General features: G+C 52.6%; 1 long non-coding RNA gene across 1 annotated transcript; it reads right to left on the reverse strand.

The window, feature by feature from the left end:
• Nucleotides 1-984: 984 nt before the first annotated feature.
• LOC140693576 (uncharacterized) lies at nucleotides 985-14270 on the reverse strand. The gene is made up of 12 exons (XR_012069340.1): nucleotides 14018-14270; nucleotides 13570-13686; nucleotides 12976-13150; nucleotides 12776-12857; nucleotides 9455-9541; nucleotides 8961-9120; nucleotides 7780-7867; nucleotides 5921-6049; nucleotides 5445-5577; nucleotides 5004-5057; nucleotides 2655-2708; nucleotides 985-1259 (listed from the first exon to the last, which is right to left on the reverse strand). It is a non-coding gene; the product is annotated as an uncharacterized lncRNA (long non-coding RNA).
• Between the last annotated feature and the right edge of the window lie 3945 nt (nucleotides 14271-18215).

Consider the following 18215-nt stretch of genomic DNA (forward strand, 5'->3'; position numbering starts at 1 on the left):
GAATAGCACTTTTCTTGTTCAGTAGCCGGTGGCAGCGAACTGTCAGCAGACAGAGATACAGGGACACAGAGGCACCTCCCCTCACTCAGCTGATAAACTTCCGTGCATCCCTGGGGACAGGATTGTCATAAAATGCACCATGGATTGATTCTCCTCCTAGGAAAGGAACCGTAGTGCTGTCATTAGGTTTGAGCAGGGGTGGGTGGAGGATCTCAGAAGAGTTGTTTCAGCACACCAATAGAATTCTTGGCCACCGTGACCACGAAAGACAAGTCCCCTGCCATCCCGGTAGGCACTTGGGCTCCTGACAAAAGCTGGGCTCAGTAAAGGGTTGAGTAGAAGGCACAGACCTGAGGGATGCCCCAGCAATAGGCAGGAGGTAGGGCCTGGTTTATACTGCTCTGAGTGTATCCCAGACTCATCCGAATACGAAATCAGAAATTTGCAAAACAGCAGAGCTGGGGTGGATCATCTACTCCAGACTCCTCACCTTACAGTTTAAAGGGTGGCAACCCTGACAGGCAAAGAAATGTGCTAAAGGCAGAGTGTGGAAGTGGCAGTGCCAGATGAAACGCAGCGTGCAACCCCCGTTCAAGGCCGCTGACTCTGACGACGGGGCCAAGGTTTCCAATGAGGAGAATAAGACAGTGTAAATACTTTGTTCCCCCTAAAACCCCAAATGTTTTTTAAAGGCACAAAAACTCACCTTAACTAGATCTCTTCTGAGGGGGCTCTCTTCTGCTTCTTCGTCTTTCTGTCTCCATTTCCCTCTCTCAGACACAAACACATTCAGTTTTGTGAAAAGGGACTTCCTTCCATACAAAGACAGACTTCACATCTTCAGAAAGATACCTGAGAAAGCACGTTTCTCAATTCAAGTCTTTGTGTGAGTTCTGGGCAACTGGCTTATTTTCTAGAACAATCGGTAGTTACAAAATCAGGAAATCATCTTCCACAAAGGCAGAGTTCTGGTCCGTGTTGATAAAGTTGGGGATGTCACATTTCATGAGTCTGTTCGGCTCCTCCTCTGGCCACCTGCTGCATCTGATGGCTTCCTGGAGCCGAATAACACTGTAAAGGGCTATGGTAGGGATACCAGCTTTGGCCTTGTCCAAGTGGTCCACTTCATTGATGTAGCAGTGAAAGAGGGACCTAGATTCGTCATTGCACTGCCAGAGAACACCTTGGGCAGCAGCGGTCTTCCAAAGTCTGACACAAAGCTGTTGAGTCTAAATCTCTTCTCGGGAGACTCTGCATTGCTACAAAGAAAACCAAAATAAAATATCGTTCACAGTGTAGCTCGGTGACCTGAAGAATCATAGTTTTTGCCATCTACTGAGAGTAAATCCCTGCACAGAGCATGCTGACATGCACTGGAATTGAAAGACATCACTTCTGAACACATACAATTAAACCCAAGGCAAAAGTCTAAAGTGAGGGCCCATGGACCATCCTAAAAAGACATCGTTCCCTGAGAATCCTCAATATTGGTGCCTCGCACACCAGTGTTTCTCCGTGGGACACTCAGATCTCTTCATCAGGATTCGTTAAAGTGCTTCTTAAAATGCAGAATTCTGGGGTGCACACCCTCAGAGTCTCCAGAGGTAGCGACTGGTAGTCTGTATTTTCATAGCCACCAGGATAACTAAACATGCTCAGGTTTAGCACCGCAGTCTACATCGGGTCACCTGAGCATCGACAATTCTGTCTCACGGGATGGGGGGTGCCATGTGTGTCAGGGTGCTGTCCTACCCATGTGTCTCCCCTGATTCTCAGAACTGACAGTGCTGCCCCATTGGGCACGAAATACCACCGTTTCACAATGCATACGCAGGGCGCCCGACTGAAAAACAATCAGTGATAGGAGAGGGGACAAAACTCAGCTTCCTGTTACCTTGTTTCACTTACTGTGGGACGAGTGATCAATTCAAGGGTAATAAATCAGTGAATGAGTGAATAACATGACTCGCGTTAGTCCCACGAGTGCCTGGAAGAGCAAGCCTGGGCACATTGAGAACCATAACAGCCCATCTACTTAAATGTCATCCTCCACAGATCTATGTAAAGGTTACTTCCACCCAGGCAGTGACTCCAGAAGGGCAAGAATCATGTATGAACACACTCTCAAATCCAGAACAGAACCTGACAACAATTAGGCTCTGGAGTCTGCGTTTAGCGAGTTTGGAATCTCAGTGATTCCAGCTCTTACACCTTGCCTTCCCATCCCACCACACACGATATGGCCCTTATGTCCAGTTCTCCCGGGGCTGAGGCCACGGAACCCATTTATAGGACTGGAAGAATCTGATCATTTAAACCATCCCCCAGATTATCATCAAGAGTCACCTGCATTTCAGGGATCAGTAATCCCAGAAGCTTTGCAGTTCAGGCAGCTGAGGGATTTTTATATCAGCTCTGTCTTCTACTGTGACTGCCTGGGTGACATCAGACAAGGAATTCTGAAAAGCCTGAACTTTTCCTTTCAGGAATAATCTAATTAACAAATCTCGTTGACCACTCAACAAATGTGATGTGAAGATCAATAATTTACACAGGAGTACAACATTCACTAGGTCGTGGATTTAGAATCAGAGGAAAATCATTTTAGAAAGATTGACAGAATGTAGCTTTAATGCGAATTTAAGTATTCTTACCTTTCAGTAAATCATCTTCCCCTACTTATCACTTCACCCAAGTTTAAAAGATGTCTGAGGACAGGGATGAGTGTGTCAGCAATCTGAGACCCAATAACCTAAAATGTCACCTAGGAAAAAGAGGGGAGTAACACATTTTTAAAAAGCATGGTGAGGATGGCGGGGCCATCCCCAACCCCAGACTAAGAAGCTCTGAGTAATAGCTTTCCTGCCTGCCTGGGGCATCAGCTGATGTGAAAATCCACCCAGAAACCTCACTGTCCAGCAGCTCTTCCATAACACAGGCTACACTTTCTCAGAATTAAGAATTGCGTCCAGTAACCACTTCGCTGAAGAATAAAGACAAAGGAGAACAAGAGAGTTCTGCCCCTCCCAAGGGAGAGCCCAGACCTCGGGCTGCATGCACTGCGCCCACCTCCCTGGAGAAGAATAAACTGGAGAAGGGCGTTCTGCGAAACTGCGGCAGCAAAGGTTGAGATGGGAACAAATTGACCAGCTGGCCAGGGACAGCCCCCTCCGTCACTGCCTTGGCGGCTGCCTCAGGCCTCTCAGCCCATCCTGCCCACCTCCGGTGGCTAAGCTGTCAGAGAAATTGCTTTGCGACCTGGAGCAACAGAGGCTGCCCTCAGTCCAATCTGCGGAAAAGATGGGAGCTAAACCCCCAGCTCCCGAGCGGCAGGCTCCATACCCCCGCCAACACCCCGACGCCCCCGCACCCTACCGCAACCCCGGGGAAATATGACCCGAAGAAGTGTGACCTGGGAACGAGGGGCAGCAGAGGCCGCCCCCACGTCAGGCCTGCAGAGAGATTGGAGCTTATCCTCCAGCTCTCCAGGGGCAGCCCCTGTCCTCTCCACCTCCTGATCTCACCGCGCCCACCTTCCAGGAGCAATCAGACCAGGTGTGGGGTGTCAGGCGAATCTTGCGCCAGAGAGGACGTCCCCAGGCCAGGTCAGGGGAGAGGAGAAGAAGTGGCCCCATTAGGCGGGGCAGCCGGCCGTCGCAACTGCCTCTGCTCCTCGACCACATCGGGCCCGTCTCCCAGGAGCAAGCTGACCTGGAGACGGGCATCCGGCTTCTTGGGCAGCAGAGGACGCCCCCAGGATTGGTCACGGGGAAGAGGAGAGCAAATTGACAGGCTCCGCGCTGCAGGTCTTCTACCCCCGCCATCGCCACCCCCGCACCTTAAAGGCACCGCCCAGGGCGCCCCTCCCCCAGCAGGCTGAGTGGGACAGGTGCGTCTGGTGACCTGGGGCAGGAGAGGCCACTCCCACACCAGGCCATCGGGGAGACGGGAGCCAATCCACCAGCTCCCCAAGGCAGCCCCTACCCCCGCAGCAGCCACCACTCTTGCCCATGACCTCACAGTGGCCTTCTCTAGGGAGCAGGCTGACCTGGAGATGGACGTCCGATGAACTTGGGACAACAGGGACCGCCCCCAGGGCAAACCATGGGGGGAAGTGGGAGCAAATGGACAAGTTCCATGGGAAAACCTGCCGCTGCTGCCACCACCCCCAAAGTACCAAGTCCAACTCCCGGGGTCAGGCCGACTAGGATACACGCGTCTCATAACACAGGGCAACAGCGACCGCCCCCAGGACAAGACGCGGGGAAGATGGGAGCAAATGGTCCGCTCCCCCGCTGCAGGCCCCCGACCACCGCCACCCCTGCACCCTGACTACCCTGCCTCCCGCCCCCAGCAGGCAAAGTGGGACAGGGGTGTCCCGGGACCTGGAGCAGCAGAGGCCGCCTTCAGGCCACGCGGTGCAGACATGGAGCTAATCCACAATCTCCTCCGGGGCAGCCTCCCTATGCCTGCAGCCACCACCTTACCAGCCCCCTGACCGCACCGCACCCATCTCCCAGGAGCAAGCTCACCTGGAGTCGGACCTCAGGCAAATCTCCGGCGGCAGACGTCGCCCCCAAGCCAGGCCGTGGGGGAGAGAAGAAATGGAGCAACTCCCTGGAACACATCCCCTGCCCCTGCCGCCTCCGCTGCCGCCTCCCAGGAGCAAGTTCATCTGGAGACCCGTGTCCCGCCTCTAGGGCAGCAGAAGCCGCCCCTGGCTCCGCCTCCGGGGAGAGCGGAGCGAATTGATCGGCTCCCCCGCGGCAGCCTCCCTCCCCCCGTGGGTCCCGCACCTTAACGGCCCCGCCCCCACTCCGCACTCAGCAAGCTGAGTGGGACAGGAGTGTCCAGCGACCTGGGGAAGAAGAGGCCGCTCCCAGGCCCAGCAGCCGGGACAAGGCAGCTATTCCACCCGTTCACCAGGGGTAGACCCGCTCCGCCCCTCTGCCGCTGCCACCGCCCTCTGACCTAACCGCCCCACCTCCCAGGAGCAAGCTTACCTGGAGTGCAACATCTGGCGAATCTCCGGCGGCCAAGCCCCACCCCAGGCCAGGCTGCAGGGAAGAGAAGAAATCGATCGGCTTGCCCGGGCAGCCTCCCAACCGCCACCGCCGCCGCCGCCGCCCAAAAGCATTGCAATAGCCCACCGGGGTCAGGCTGACTGCAAGGATGTGCACTTGCCTTCTTATCCTGGCCAGGTCCCTGAGCACCTCCCTGCATCCCTACACTCCCTGCACCTCTGCACCCCTGCTACTCTCTGCAATTCTGCATCCCTCCACCCCCACATCCCCTGAAATGCCTGCGCCCTCCACAGCCCCTGCACCCCTGTCACCAGTTACACTTTTGCACTGCTTACACTCCTGCACCCCTGCATGTCCCACACACCACCTCTTGGGCCTTTGGCAGAGTCTCTGCTGTTAGACCAATGCACAGTGACTCACTCTTTGCCAGTATATGATGCATCAGTGGACGTCAGGGGTTGCCTGTAGGAAGGTACATGTTCCCGGTCACTAGCCTGGGCCACTAGGGTGATCTCTGTGAGGTCACCCAGGACGGGTTCAGAGATGCTGTTCTCTGGGAAGAGAAGAGTTGAAACCGGTCTTGAGGGCAGAGCTGTGCTCACCAGGCCGTCCACGCTTCATGTTTTACACAGGGCTTCGGAGAAGTGAAATGGATCCGGCCAAGTAATACCGGCCTGCTGTGAGCCCACCTCAGTCCTGGGCTCTGAGTCAGACCGACTGGCTCCCTCAATCAGGGCCCAGTTTGGGCACCTGAATGGTCCCTTTGAGGCATCCCAACAGTTCTCAGGATGAAGTCTGGCTGCTTCCACCCCATGGCCCTCCCTCCTACTGTGCTGGCCTCAGGAAGGTTCCTTATATGGGGAAGAAGGCAGCCCACACCCTACCCCACCCCTCACCTTTCTCTAACCCAGGCTGGTGCTCTCTCTGCCCCTCAGAGTCTGGGAAGCCATCCCTCTTCAGTTATGTCCCTTCTGAGATGGACTTGCTTCCACTCAATTCTAGGCGAGGATGCACCATGGAATGCACTGGGTAAGAGAACCAAAATAAATAATTTCTTCTGTGAGGTTGCCTGTTTATCTACTGGGGCTGGACTGTGTGTAGTTTGCTACAGCTATTGGTGTGAGAGGCTAAAACAGCCTGTGTGTCCTTGTTTTCATCTCCCCGCTGTCTTTGGGTTTTCCCTAGACACTCCTGAGACATTTACTTCTGTTAGTATTATTCCTGTTATTACACACGGGCCCTACTGACATGGAGGTAAGGTGTTGGGGGAGCGGGACAGAGCAGGGCATCTGCAGTCCTGTGATTAGTTCTCATTGAGCCTGTGCCCTGAGCTGTGACCTCCACAAGTGTGTCTCTTTCCCCCCACCCCAATTTGGGTGACACAGAAGGGATTTCCCTTCTCCCAGGTTGGTTAGGCTCTGGTAAAATAATTTCTCATTAAAAAAACAAACAAAAAACAACTTCCCCCAATGAAACAGAATGTTCTGGGTGTATTTCAATACAGTTATTTTCTCCTCTCCAGGCAGGAAGCATGAGGAGTTATCCTCTGACCTTCATTCTGAGAACAGGAAATGGTCCTGGATGTAAAATACATGAAAAAGAGCATGGGGCCCCTCTGACTGGCCCCCTGGACTTGTCACACTCTGATTTCCCCACACTGAGCCTCCTGCTGGCCTCAGGGACCTGTTAAATCTGCCTGCCCCCGGGGTTCTTACAAAAGCAGGTTCTGCCTTGGGAGCTGTGACTCTCCAAGCCTGCCCACTGTTCCCTTTGCAACCTCTCTGGGTTGGAAGCAGCTTTCCCCCTCAGTCTTCTGGGATCTAAGAAGAGCAGTGGGTTTGCAGCTCCCTCAGATTTGGTGTTATTTTCAGGACAGGAGGAAGAACTTCTGAGCTCCACACGAGCTGGACCAGAGGCTGGAATCCTCCCTTCCTCTGCCACCGTGCAATCAGTGGCTGTGGTTCTAGCCGAGTTTCTGAAGATGTGGACTTAAACACACATATCCCAGCCCTCACAGGAGCACACAGTCCCATAAATCCCCCTAGTTTCCACTGGTAACTATGGAGCCGATGGGGACACGGGTTTCGGGACCACAGAGGCCTGACTGCACGACTTGCTCCGTGGCCTATTTACGTGGTTGCTCCGGGCCTTGTCTGAAGTGGCTTGTTTACCACACCTGGTACGTGGGAAACACAAAATAAGTACTAGAACCTTCACTTTTTCTCCCTCCAGGGCCTTCAAACGTAGAAATTAATAAGTGAACTCAGACAGCCTAGTCACCACAATGAGGTCCGTCCAGCCTGGCTCTCCTGAGTGATGGGCACTGACTTGCACCTTAACTCGGAACAGTAGGGGAACTGCCTTCCTCTAACTGGGCCTCTCCCCACACCAGGCACGCCCGCAGCTCAGACGGGGCCAGCTCCCCAACTGAGGTGTGTGCTGGTGGCTTCAGTGTGACCTGGCCCTGCCGGGACATGAACCTGCAGTGAGTGAGGTGGAGGGTCGGGTGGAGGGGGGTCCCTTCTGGGGTGGCAGGGGGCCCGGTAGCACCCCTCCCAGCCTGGTGCCTGGGGCTCCCTAACACCTCCTACAGCTCCTGGGTTGGCTCCGGTCCTGGCCACTCCACACACCCTCCCAGTATCTTTTCATTATGTCCCTTTTCTGCTTTTATCAGCGAGAAGTGGCTTCTGTTGCTTGTTCAGTGAAACAGTACATCGGGAAACCAGACTACTTCTAACATCAGTAAAATACCAACCTCGGTCAGCTCGCCGGGCAGACCGTGCAGCACAAAGGCCTGAACAGGGCTGTGCGAACGGCTTACGTGAAGGGTCCTCAGCATCTGTCTTCAGAGATACAGAAGCTGATGGTTCAGGTAAAACCTCAGGGTGGGATTGAGGAATCCAAAGCTGGTTGGTTTCAAAGGCTAATTGGTCAGACCAGACCCCTGAGCTGTGGTCAGAAGTCTGGCTCACCGTCACGCAGACTCAGCGCCCTAAGTGCCGGGTGGGGCCGGTGCTGTTCCCTTTGTAGGCTCTCGTTGGGGATTCAGTGTAGCCCCTTAAATACAGCAGAAATTCCAACCCCATTAGCCCCCACCCTGAGTGTTCCATGACACAAATCCCGGGAGTGTTTAATTTTCATCTTTGTTTAGGAGGATGAAGGTGGTTCAAGAGAAGACATAAATTCACACTTAGTGACACAAGGTCACAGCCAGTACTTCCTCCACGGAGAGCTATGTGCTCCCACAGTGGTGGCTGGGGGCTCGGCAGAGACCCTCTGCTGGTCCCAGAAGGACTCGCTCCTCTGGCCACAACTCATGGGTTGGACAGCAGATCCAGAGGTGACAGAGCATCTTTCCTGGGAATTTGGAACTGACACATAGAAATCAAGTTCACTCATCTGGAGTTTGGCGGAGGGGAGGGGCGGTGGTTGGAAATCAAATGAAACCAGAGCATGAGAGACACTTAGAAGTGAAAGAGCGAGAGACAGAGAGACTGAGCTTGTGAGAGCAAATAGTCAGAAAGAAGGCAAACAATCAGGGGACAGAGGAATTCCAGCTCCTGACTGTCTAGTCTGTCCCAGCCCATCAATGACCCCGTGAGATGTTTAATAACATTCCAGTTTTGCAGATTAGGAAACAGGCTGAAAGAGGTGGGGGCTGGGTTTGGGTGCACAGTTAATTCAATTGCCACTGGACCCCACACTTCCCATTGCCTGAAGGCACCCTAATCCTCACTGGGACCCCTGTGGTCCCCTGACAGCCCAGCACCCTGATCAAAGGGACCCTGCGGGAGTGGGAACCCCTCTTGAGTGTGGAGAGTTCCCTGCCCCGAGATGCCATGCATCAGCAAGCTCCCGCTCACCCCAGGTTAACATCAGCCCAGCTGTACAGTCTCCCAACCCGCTTCCCTCCCTGCCAGGCACCCCCAACCTTACCACCGAGTGTACTGCAGGAATTCAGGCACAGGGATGCCCAAATCAACACGAGCCCACCGGCTATAGAAACAGCAGACTCCCAGCCCCGCCTGGGTTGCGAGGGGACAGAAGGTGTCCTCAACTTTCATGTGTCTAAAACAATCTTCTTCAGCTGGAGGTTCTAGAGAAAAATAAAAGGTCCAAAACATAGTTCGGTGAGGAATTCCTCCAAGGACCTGACTCCAGTGTCTACAACCATGTGTACCTACCCCCGGAATTGGGGTGAAGGTGGATTATTGATCAGCACAACCCCTGGTGGCCCAGCTCCTTGGCTTGGCTGCCCAGAGGGGGCTGGGGGAATGGGTAAGGCCAGGGCACTCAGGAAAAGCACAGAGGACCTGACCTCTCCCTTCTGCACTCGTAAACCCTTCCCCAAATCTCAAGGCATTGGACAGAGATCCGCCACAATAATGAGATGCTCCCATCTCTTCACTCACTCCTGTCGGTTCACTTACATGCTGAGCATCCACTGGGTCCCAGGACAAGACACATAGAATGGCTGATGGGACAGGCTTGGTCCTTCCCCCTGGAACCTGTTCAATCTGATCAAAGAATGATCACTCATAAAGAGTTTCTCAAAATTATACAGAGACCAAAGACCAACTGCAGAGTGAACCAAATTTAAAAATATATATGAAGATCCCCCAGTCTCCCCGCCTAAGGTTAACAGCATAAAGCAAAAAATTCTTGCCTTTAATCACCAGGGAAGTTGTCACCCCCTCTCAGGTGGAAAGGAGAGTTATTCTTTGAGCACGTCACAGAAGTGCTCCATCGGATTGGACCAGGGCATCTACATTCATTCAGCAAATGTGTATAAGCTCCTACTACATACGGGAATCTCCTAACTAGACCGTTCCCAAGGCTCTCGGGCTTTATCAGTCAACAAAATAGACATGACTCCCCATCACTGGGGGCTCAGAATTTTAGCAGAGGAAACAGGCAGCATGTTGGGGTAGCAAGAGTTTGGATAAATTTTTAAAAAAGAGTGATATGAGCAAACTCGGGTGATGGCGGTGGGGTGGGAGGCAGGCAGGAGAGAATAAGGCAATCCTGGCAGATCTCACGGAGTAATGAACTTGAAGCAGAATAGATCCGGAGGAAGAAGGAAGAGCCGGAGCCAGAGGCCCCCAGAGTGAGGGGGAGAGTGTGGGCAGAGAGGCAGAGCACGCCGGGTCCTGAGGCCTTTGTGACGACTTTGGCTCCTAATGACATGGTGACCCGTTTAGTGAGTTTTGAGGGGAGGGGTGATGTAGTCCAACTTATGCTTTTGTGTTTGTGTTTTTTGGGGGGAAGTAATTTATTTATTTTAATGAATGTGCTGGTGATTGAACCCAGGATCTCAAGCATGCTAAGCATGCGCCCTACCACTGAGCAACACCCACCACCCCCAATGTATGTTTTTACAGGCTCCCTCTGACTCTGTGTGGATGAGAGATTGTAGGAAAGCAAAGATGGAAACAGAAGGCTATTGGTATCCAGGAAAGGCTGAAGGTGGCTCTTAGGAGGGCGGGGAGCAGAGAGCAGGTATTTAATTAAGACAGAATATCCAGAATTTTCTAACAAGCTGGATTTGCTGTCTGTGAGTGTAAAAGAAAGAGAGAGAAAGGACATGGTTCCAACATCTAGGCCTGGACAATGGGAGGGATGTCCTCTCCGGATGGGAAAGGGGATGGGAAAAGGTGGGGCTGAGCAGGTGGAAAGGGGCTGGTATCAGCTCAGTTCTTCAATGTCATGGTTAAGGGGTGTGTTACATATTGCCACAGAAGTGCCTAATAGGTAGAGGAATCTGTTTTCTTTTTCTTTTTAACATTTAAAAAATATAATTAAACATATTAATTGTATTATGTGAATGATTTGGGAATTTTGTTTCATGCCAAGTTATATGTTATATATAGCCAAATGGAGCATATATCAAAAAGGGGAGAAATGAGGGCTTTCACATAAACTGACTGTCCGTAACGTAGGTAAAATTTCAATAAAACCAGTCTTCAGGGCAAAAACCTCATCTCGGTGTTACATAAAAATAAATGAAAAACGACTATGTTGATGTACCATTATTTCATGTTACATAATAGCCCCAAACTAACAGTGTTTAACTATGAGGCTTGTAGAAATACTATTCGCTTTATTCACATAAATACAGAAGTGCAGAAATGTTCTAAGGTAGAATTAGCATCTTAGTGGAAATAATACATATTTGAGCATTTTACATGATATATATGTACTGATTAAAAATTTGGAAAAGTAATTTCATAGTAGAACATATGTATGAATGTGAAAGCAAGATGAATGAAAGGAAAAGAATGTGATGTGAGTCTCAGGGATAAAGGCTCAGATGGAAAGGGGAAATCAGGGAATTTTGGAGAAATCGAGAAATTGATGGCATGCCAATTTCCAAGGCTGGGTTGCTTCCACCAAAGGAATAGCAGAGAGAGAGAGGAGAGGCCCAGGAACCCACCCTGGGGAACACCCACAGTATATGTTTGGAAAAAACAGGAGACATTGAAAAAGGACCAGCCAGCAGGCCAAAAGCAGAAACAGACAGAGAGATGGGCTGGGGGTTGAGTGAAGCAGGAACACGGGGTAGGAGGGATGGAAGAGCTGGGTCAAATGCTGCCGAGGGGCCAAGCATGATGAGGAGTCAAAATTGACCACTATATTTAGCAACATGGGGTCACTGATGGCCTTGACAGGGCAGTTTCCATAGAGCGAGGGATCAGGCGAAAAGCCAGAATGGGTGTAAAAGGGGATGGCTCAAGAGAAGATGCAGACAGTGAGTTTAAACAACTCCTTAAAGATTTGCTGCAAAGACACAGGGTGGCAATTGGTGGGGGTGAATTAGGGTCAAGGAGTGCTGTTGGTTTAAGAGGATGGACGTTTATATACTGATGGTGCCAACTAGCAGGAGAACAAAATAGATGAGGCAGTGAAAGAGAGGATGGTTTTGGGAGTGACAACCCAGAGAAGATGGGAGGGATGGGGCCTCGGGGACTTTTGGAGGAACTGGCTTTCGATGCCACTTTTAATAAGCGGTGGGGCACCGAGAGTGAGGTCACAGACATCAGAAGGCGAGCGGATGCGCTGGGAGTTGCTTGTGAAATTTCTCTTCTGTTGGCTTGTTTGCTTGTTCAAAGTAGAAAACTAACCTTACCAGCTGAGGAACAAGGAGGAAGAAAGAGTTACTGGAGCCATGAGCAGAAGATAAGAAAGAGCCTTCCAGGGAGAATGGGACAGTAAAAAGGGCAGGGGGAGGCGGGGGAGTGCGCTCCCAGAAAGTTACATTTTCTCTTTGATGTCCCCAAATGTGTGACGTGTTATTACCCTTCCTGCTGTCTACAAAATAAAAATTAATTATGGTTCAGAGGAAATGCTATTTCATTCTAAGAGGCTGCCTGTTTCTCAGGAATGGTCATCTTAAACTGCAAATATTACAAACAATGTTGAAAAGATGAACCTGTGTACCTAAAATCCCCTATTTTCTATTAATCTGTTTACTACTTAGTTCCCCTATCAATAACACATAACAAATACTGCCATGATGGAGGTACACCGATGCTTAAAAGGAAATGAGATCTGTATCCTTTTGCTAAATTCCATGGCTTCCTTAATATGCAGTTCCACTTGGAATTTAGGAATGTCTGGTATAAGAAGTGAGAAACAGTTTGAGAAAATCCCGGCTCAGAATTATACATCACAACCACATCTCACAAGTATATACAGCCGTAAAAAAGTTTAAAAGCAAAACTCCGTAACTACTCTTAAAGACCTTTGCAAACCTGGGCCTGCCAAGATGTTTCCAAACTGGAAAGGAACTCCAATCTCTTGCCTGGTACCGGACCAGAGGCTGGCCAGCCTTTTCTGTAAAAGCGAGAGAGTAAATATTTTCAGTTTTGCAGATCATTTTGTTGTAACCATGCAGGTAGGCAATAAGAAAGCTAAGAGCACTGGGAGATAGGAAACAAACGGGCATGCCCACACTCTCCCTTCCACTCAGGGCAGCTTCTCTGTGGTGGGGAGCTTTGCCACAATCACTTGCTTCTTTTTTCCATTGGTTTCTTTGTTTCCACCTTACTGCTCGAGCTCAGAACTTCAGGTGGGCCTGGTCCTTCAGCATCCATGCAGAGAAGGCTGAGCGGGGTTGGGAACCCCACCTGATGGAGAAGAGAGATTACTGGGAGGGACATTTTGGAGGCCACCATGACACGAGACAATCACACCTTCCGGGGTGAAAGGGAACGAAGACAAGGGAAGGACACAGTAGTGGGACCCCTAGGTCGCCTGCCAGGCTTGTTCTCCCTCCACGGCAACCATGGGGGCCTGGGGGGTGTTGGGCTTCAGCTACGGTGATTAGGATGAAGGGACTCAATATAAAGGACCCTCCAACTCCTCACTAGGTTCCAAACGCAGCCCCTCTAAGTCCACCCTCTGAGTTTCTGGAACTCTGCTGGAAGAATACATGAGCAGGCCAGAACCAGAGCCCAAGCCAAACATGACAGGGGTCTCGTGGGGCTGTAACCCCATGCTCAGTGGTCGGGGACTCCTTGCAAATCTGCAGAAATCCCTGTTCCACCTCATTCCTGGGAGAAACCCCAGATCTCCTCCTGCTCTGTCTGTTCTTCTCTTGAGGCTATTGTCCTGGAGGGATGCTGAGTCCTTGAACCTGGTCCTCCAAACGTACATAAGCAGCCTGTTCAATAAAACAAATTATGCACTTTTTCACATTTGCCAGTTTTTTGATTCCAGAAAGGCTGTGGGACTCATTCTCACAGTCTCCTGTGCCCCCACCACATGGTGGCCCTCTGCTCATGTAAACACGATTTCCCACAACTGCACCCTGCCTCCCAGCTTGTCAGAGGGGAGTGTCCCACAAAGACACAGGTGTTTGTGAGGATCCTGTCCCCCAGCAGAAAACCTGCTCCTGGAGCCACGGTCAGGGATCTGGCCTCCTAAGCCGCTCAGCTCTAATTCAAAGCCTAAAGTGGGGGCCCCGAACATTGCTGAATGACTTTCTGAATCACCTGGACTGGAGGGGACTGATTTTCTTTCCAGGAATGGAGGTAGCGCAGCCTCCATTTTCAGGGCTGACCTTGACGATGGATCTAGTTCCCCCGACTGCAACACAGGAAGGAGTGGCCCTTCCATCCCACAGGTTGGAGACCCAACCCAAGGGAGTACTGAAGCAGTGCATTGCTGCCAGGTCCAGCATCCCTGCAGAGTGGCCTCTGCCCTTGAATGACCCCCTTCCCAGGGCCTTTCTTGCCCGGACACCACCACACCCCAGGCTGTGCCAGAGCTCTGGGGCTCTGCGTGTCCAGGGCACACAGGTGGCACCTGAGCCAGGTGTCCCCTGGGCCTCAAGGGAGAGAGGTCTGCTTCTGCATCAGGGGAAGGTGACCCCACAAGGCTGGCAGGACACTCTCAATATGGACCTCCAGGAGCCCTGGGAGCAGTTTCCCTGCAGGTGTTAAGAGCCATCATCAGGAGGGCAGGCCCCTCTTTGTGCAGACCATCCAGCAGTGCTGGGCCCACGTGCTGACCTCAGAAATCTACATGCCCCCACGATTCCCCAGGCAACCTCACAACTTCGTCACTTGGTGACCTGGGTACCACGAGCTCCTTGGCCATCCCATGAGGGTGGTCCTTGCAGGCATGGTCTCCAGGTTCTCCTGTTGAGAAATCCCCCTGGGTTTCTGTGGTCACAGAGCAGACACCAGAAGATTCTAGTCCTGCAGTGACCCCCACAGCAGTCAGCTCCCCTGTGCATGTCCAGGGACAAATGACAGCAATTTATTGCCAGGAACCGTGATTCCATACTAAGTTCAGGAACCTGGTAACTCACTCTGCACCCCAAAAAGCTTCCATGAGAAATGTGTGTATTGGGATGTCTGTGCCCCTAGAAGAGCTGTTCCTGAGGGTTCCTGGGACCCTCCAGCCCCTCTCAAGGTTCTCAGATCCTGGGTCTAAATTTCTATCTGCCTCTTTTGGTGTACGGCCACCTGTGTCTCATGGTCATGGGTCACTTTATTGCATGACTTGGCATGTTCTTAGTGCTCGTCCTCCACCCCTGCACTAGACTCCCAAGATGTTCCCACTGACCCTTGGCTCCCTGGGTGGCTCAGGGGGCCCTAAGTCTGCACCCTTCACTCTCCTCCTCTACCCCCACCTCTGGGGCCACCCCTAGGTGGACTTGGAGGTGTTTGTAAATGAGTCTTACACAAGGACATGTCTGGACAAAGCAGGACCCCACCCCCGGAAAACTCACCTGCTCCCTTCTCAGAAGAGGACCCCACAGCCCCACATTGCCTCCCAGGGGTCTACTCAGGACACAGTCCCCCAGTTCTGGGCAAGGTGTCTCCCTGGAATCCTTGCTTCCAGGAAGAGTCTCTCTGTCCTTCTTCAGAGTTTAGAGGTGTTCCCATGTCCCTGACCACCAAGATGCCCAGCACAGCCCCTTCAGTGACCTGGAGAGACAAGGAACTTATGTGGCCACAGGTCTCACAGGACACACCTGCTGGGACCCCAGGCTAAAGGGCTGTCCTTCTGCATTCTCAGGTGTGGCTCCCGTGGTAACTTTTTGCAGGGGGCCCAAACGGGGAGTGTGGCCCAAAGCAGTTCATGGGGCTCTCTGGGCAGGGAAGACTTGGGCCAGGTGGCCTTGCCTGGTTTCCCTGCTGGGCCACTCTGAAAACCCCCGCTCCTCTGGCTGTGGCTGGAGGCCCCTCAAACCTCAGGGCGGGGCTCTTTCTCTCAGCCTCCACTGACTCCAAAGCCACGCTGGTGCTGGCGAGGGGAAAGAGCTTTCTTGCCTTCTTTTGGCCAAGTTGCCACAGGTGGATGCTGCGGGGAGCTGGAGAGAGAGGTAGCACTTGCTCAGATGTGAGTGGTTAAGCAATTTGACACCCTGTCAACTAGCCTTAAACATTGGAATGAGGTCTTTCCCGGTAAAGCTGGAAGTTACTTTCAGTAACTTGTCTACAGATTTCTTTTTTTTTTCCACTTAAAGACTCATAAAACCTCTCCCAGGTCATTCCTGGTATGGACCATTATCCAGGGATCAATCAGGAAATGCAGGAGGAGAGGGGTGGGGGTGGGGGAGAGGGGAGGTTAGATCAGAGCCCACGGAGAGGAGATGCCCCTCCCAGGAGCCTCACACTGGGCAGTGGCTTCTGGCATCCAGCTCTCCTGTTCTCAGGCCCATTCCATCTGCGGGGTTTTCCAAAAACATAATGGTGGAAGGGCTATGGAGGACACCTAGAACTTCCAGAATAGACAGGGGGAGCAGAGTTACCATGCTGGCCCTGGGTTTGGAGACAGACCTGCAGTGGAGACCACAGGCTTCTGAGAAGCCAGTTTCGAAATAAAGGCAGTATGCACTGGAATACCCGGCTCGAGAGAGTGCTTCATCATAGACATGTAATTTACATAGTTCTCACCACTAAATTCTGTGTTCCCAACACGCTACATGAATGACGGCTTCAACACACATTCATCTCTGAGATGTGAAAAAGTGTAGAGCCGCTCTTTCATCCTGCATAATGGGCATGGCTACACTTAAGAACACTTACCAAGATTTCTCAGCAAGAGCCAATTTCGAAATAAAGGCAGTTTGTGCAGGAAAACCCTGTTGGAGTGAGGGCTTCCCCATACACATGTAAGTTATAGAGTTCCCCTCACCATGAAACGCTGTTCCCAACATGCTACATGCATGAAGGCTTCGACACACATTCAGTTCTAAGCTGTTAGCATGTGGAGAGCCGCTCTTTCATTCAGCACAAAAGGCATGGTTACACCCAGGAAGATTTACCCAGATTTCTCAGCTGCTTCCTTCAGCCAGATTCAAAATAAAGGCAGTTTGTGCTGGGAAAGCCTGTTGGAGCGTGTTCAGAGCTGTTTCGGGCTCTGTCCCAGCTGGAGGGTGCAAAGCCCAACCTCCAGAAAGAGGGACCAGGACCCCACCCGCCAGGTGGTGTTGCCTTTGTAGGGGAACAGTGATCTTTGGGTAAGATATATTGCGGCTCTCTCTAAAAACTGCTTTGACTTAAGTTTGCATCCTAGTCACCAGTTCCAGGACAACAGAAAAGGCATACCCTACATCCCTTTGCACTCAACTCTTCCCAAAAGAGCAAATATTTGTCCATGAAAATACCAGCTGCTCTTCTAAGGCCCACTAAATACCCAGCAGTGTGGGCGGTGCACTCTTGATCAGGGACAGGTGGAGAGGGAACAGCGGTCCTCCAGCAGGCTTGGCCTGGTGTGGCAGCTGCGCTGTGGGTGCGTGGTGGGGAGGGAATGCAGGGAATCCTGTTTGAGGGGCCTCTGTGCACGCCTGCATTATAGTCTGAGGTTTCATACAAAGGCTCCAGGCATCCTAACTGGTCAGATACAGCCCCCACCCTTGGGCTGGAACCACCAGGAGATAAGTACCTGTAACAGGGACGGTGCCTGGTGTGGGGAGAGGTCATGGGACCCTCCGGGGGCAGGGGCGGTGGTGCTGGGGAAGGCAGGGGATGCAGTGAAGGGTGGAGGGAGCAGGGTCCTTTGCTTGGGGGTGCGAGTTCTTTGGGAGACCACAGGGAATGGCACACATCATCCCCACCCTATACCCCAAATTCCTAGCCCCGCCAACACAGGGGCTGCTCTGCACCCTCTCAACGTGGCTCTCCTGTAAGACCGCACCCAACCAGGCATCTGGCACCCTGCCCTACCTCCCCTCTTGGGACAGATCCCGTCTTCTTGGAAACTGCCTAGCAGCGCGTATTCAAGGCCGGCAGCCGGCCTGGCGGATCTGCACTTCAGGTGCCCTACCTGGCCAGCCGTGCCTACCTGGGCTCAGTCCTCTATCTTGCCCACCGGTAGCCTGGGTCCACTTCCGGTGCAAGCGGAGGCCGCGGAGCCCTGGCTGAGCCCCGCACAAGGACAGGTGAGGGTGCCCCCACCCCGCCGCCCCGCCGCCCCGCCCACTGTTGGCAGCATTGCCCCAGCCTCCGGCCGGTGCCACCTGCAGCTGAGGACCTCCGCGCGGCCCCGCCCGCCCCGGCCCCACCCAGCTGCCCCATAAGCCTCCCCCCACCCCCGTCCTGGCCGCGCCCTTGCTCCCATTGGCTCCGAAAGTTCTGCTCTCGCACGTCTAACCTCGGGAGGACGCAGACGCAAGCTCTAGGGGAGGGCCCCGCGGCGTTGCCATGGATAAAGACGCCGCGCTCCTCGCGGGCTGGC

Source organism: Vicugna pacos, unplaced genomic scaffold, assembly GCF_048564905.1.
Source record: "Vicugna pacos unplaced genomic scaffold, VicPac4 scaffold_19, whole genome shotgun sequence".
Lineage (NCBI taxonomy): Eukaryota > Metazoa > Chordata > Mammalia > Artiodactyla > Camelidae > Vicugna > Vicugna pacos.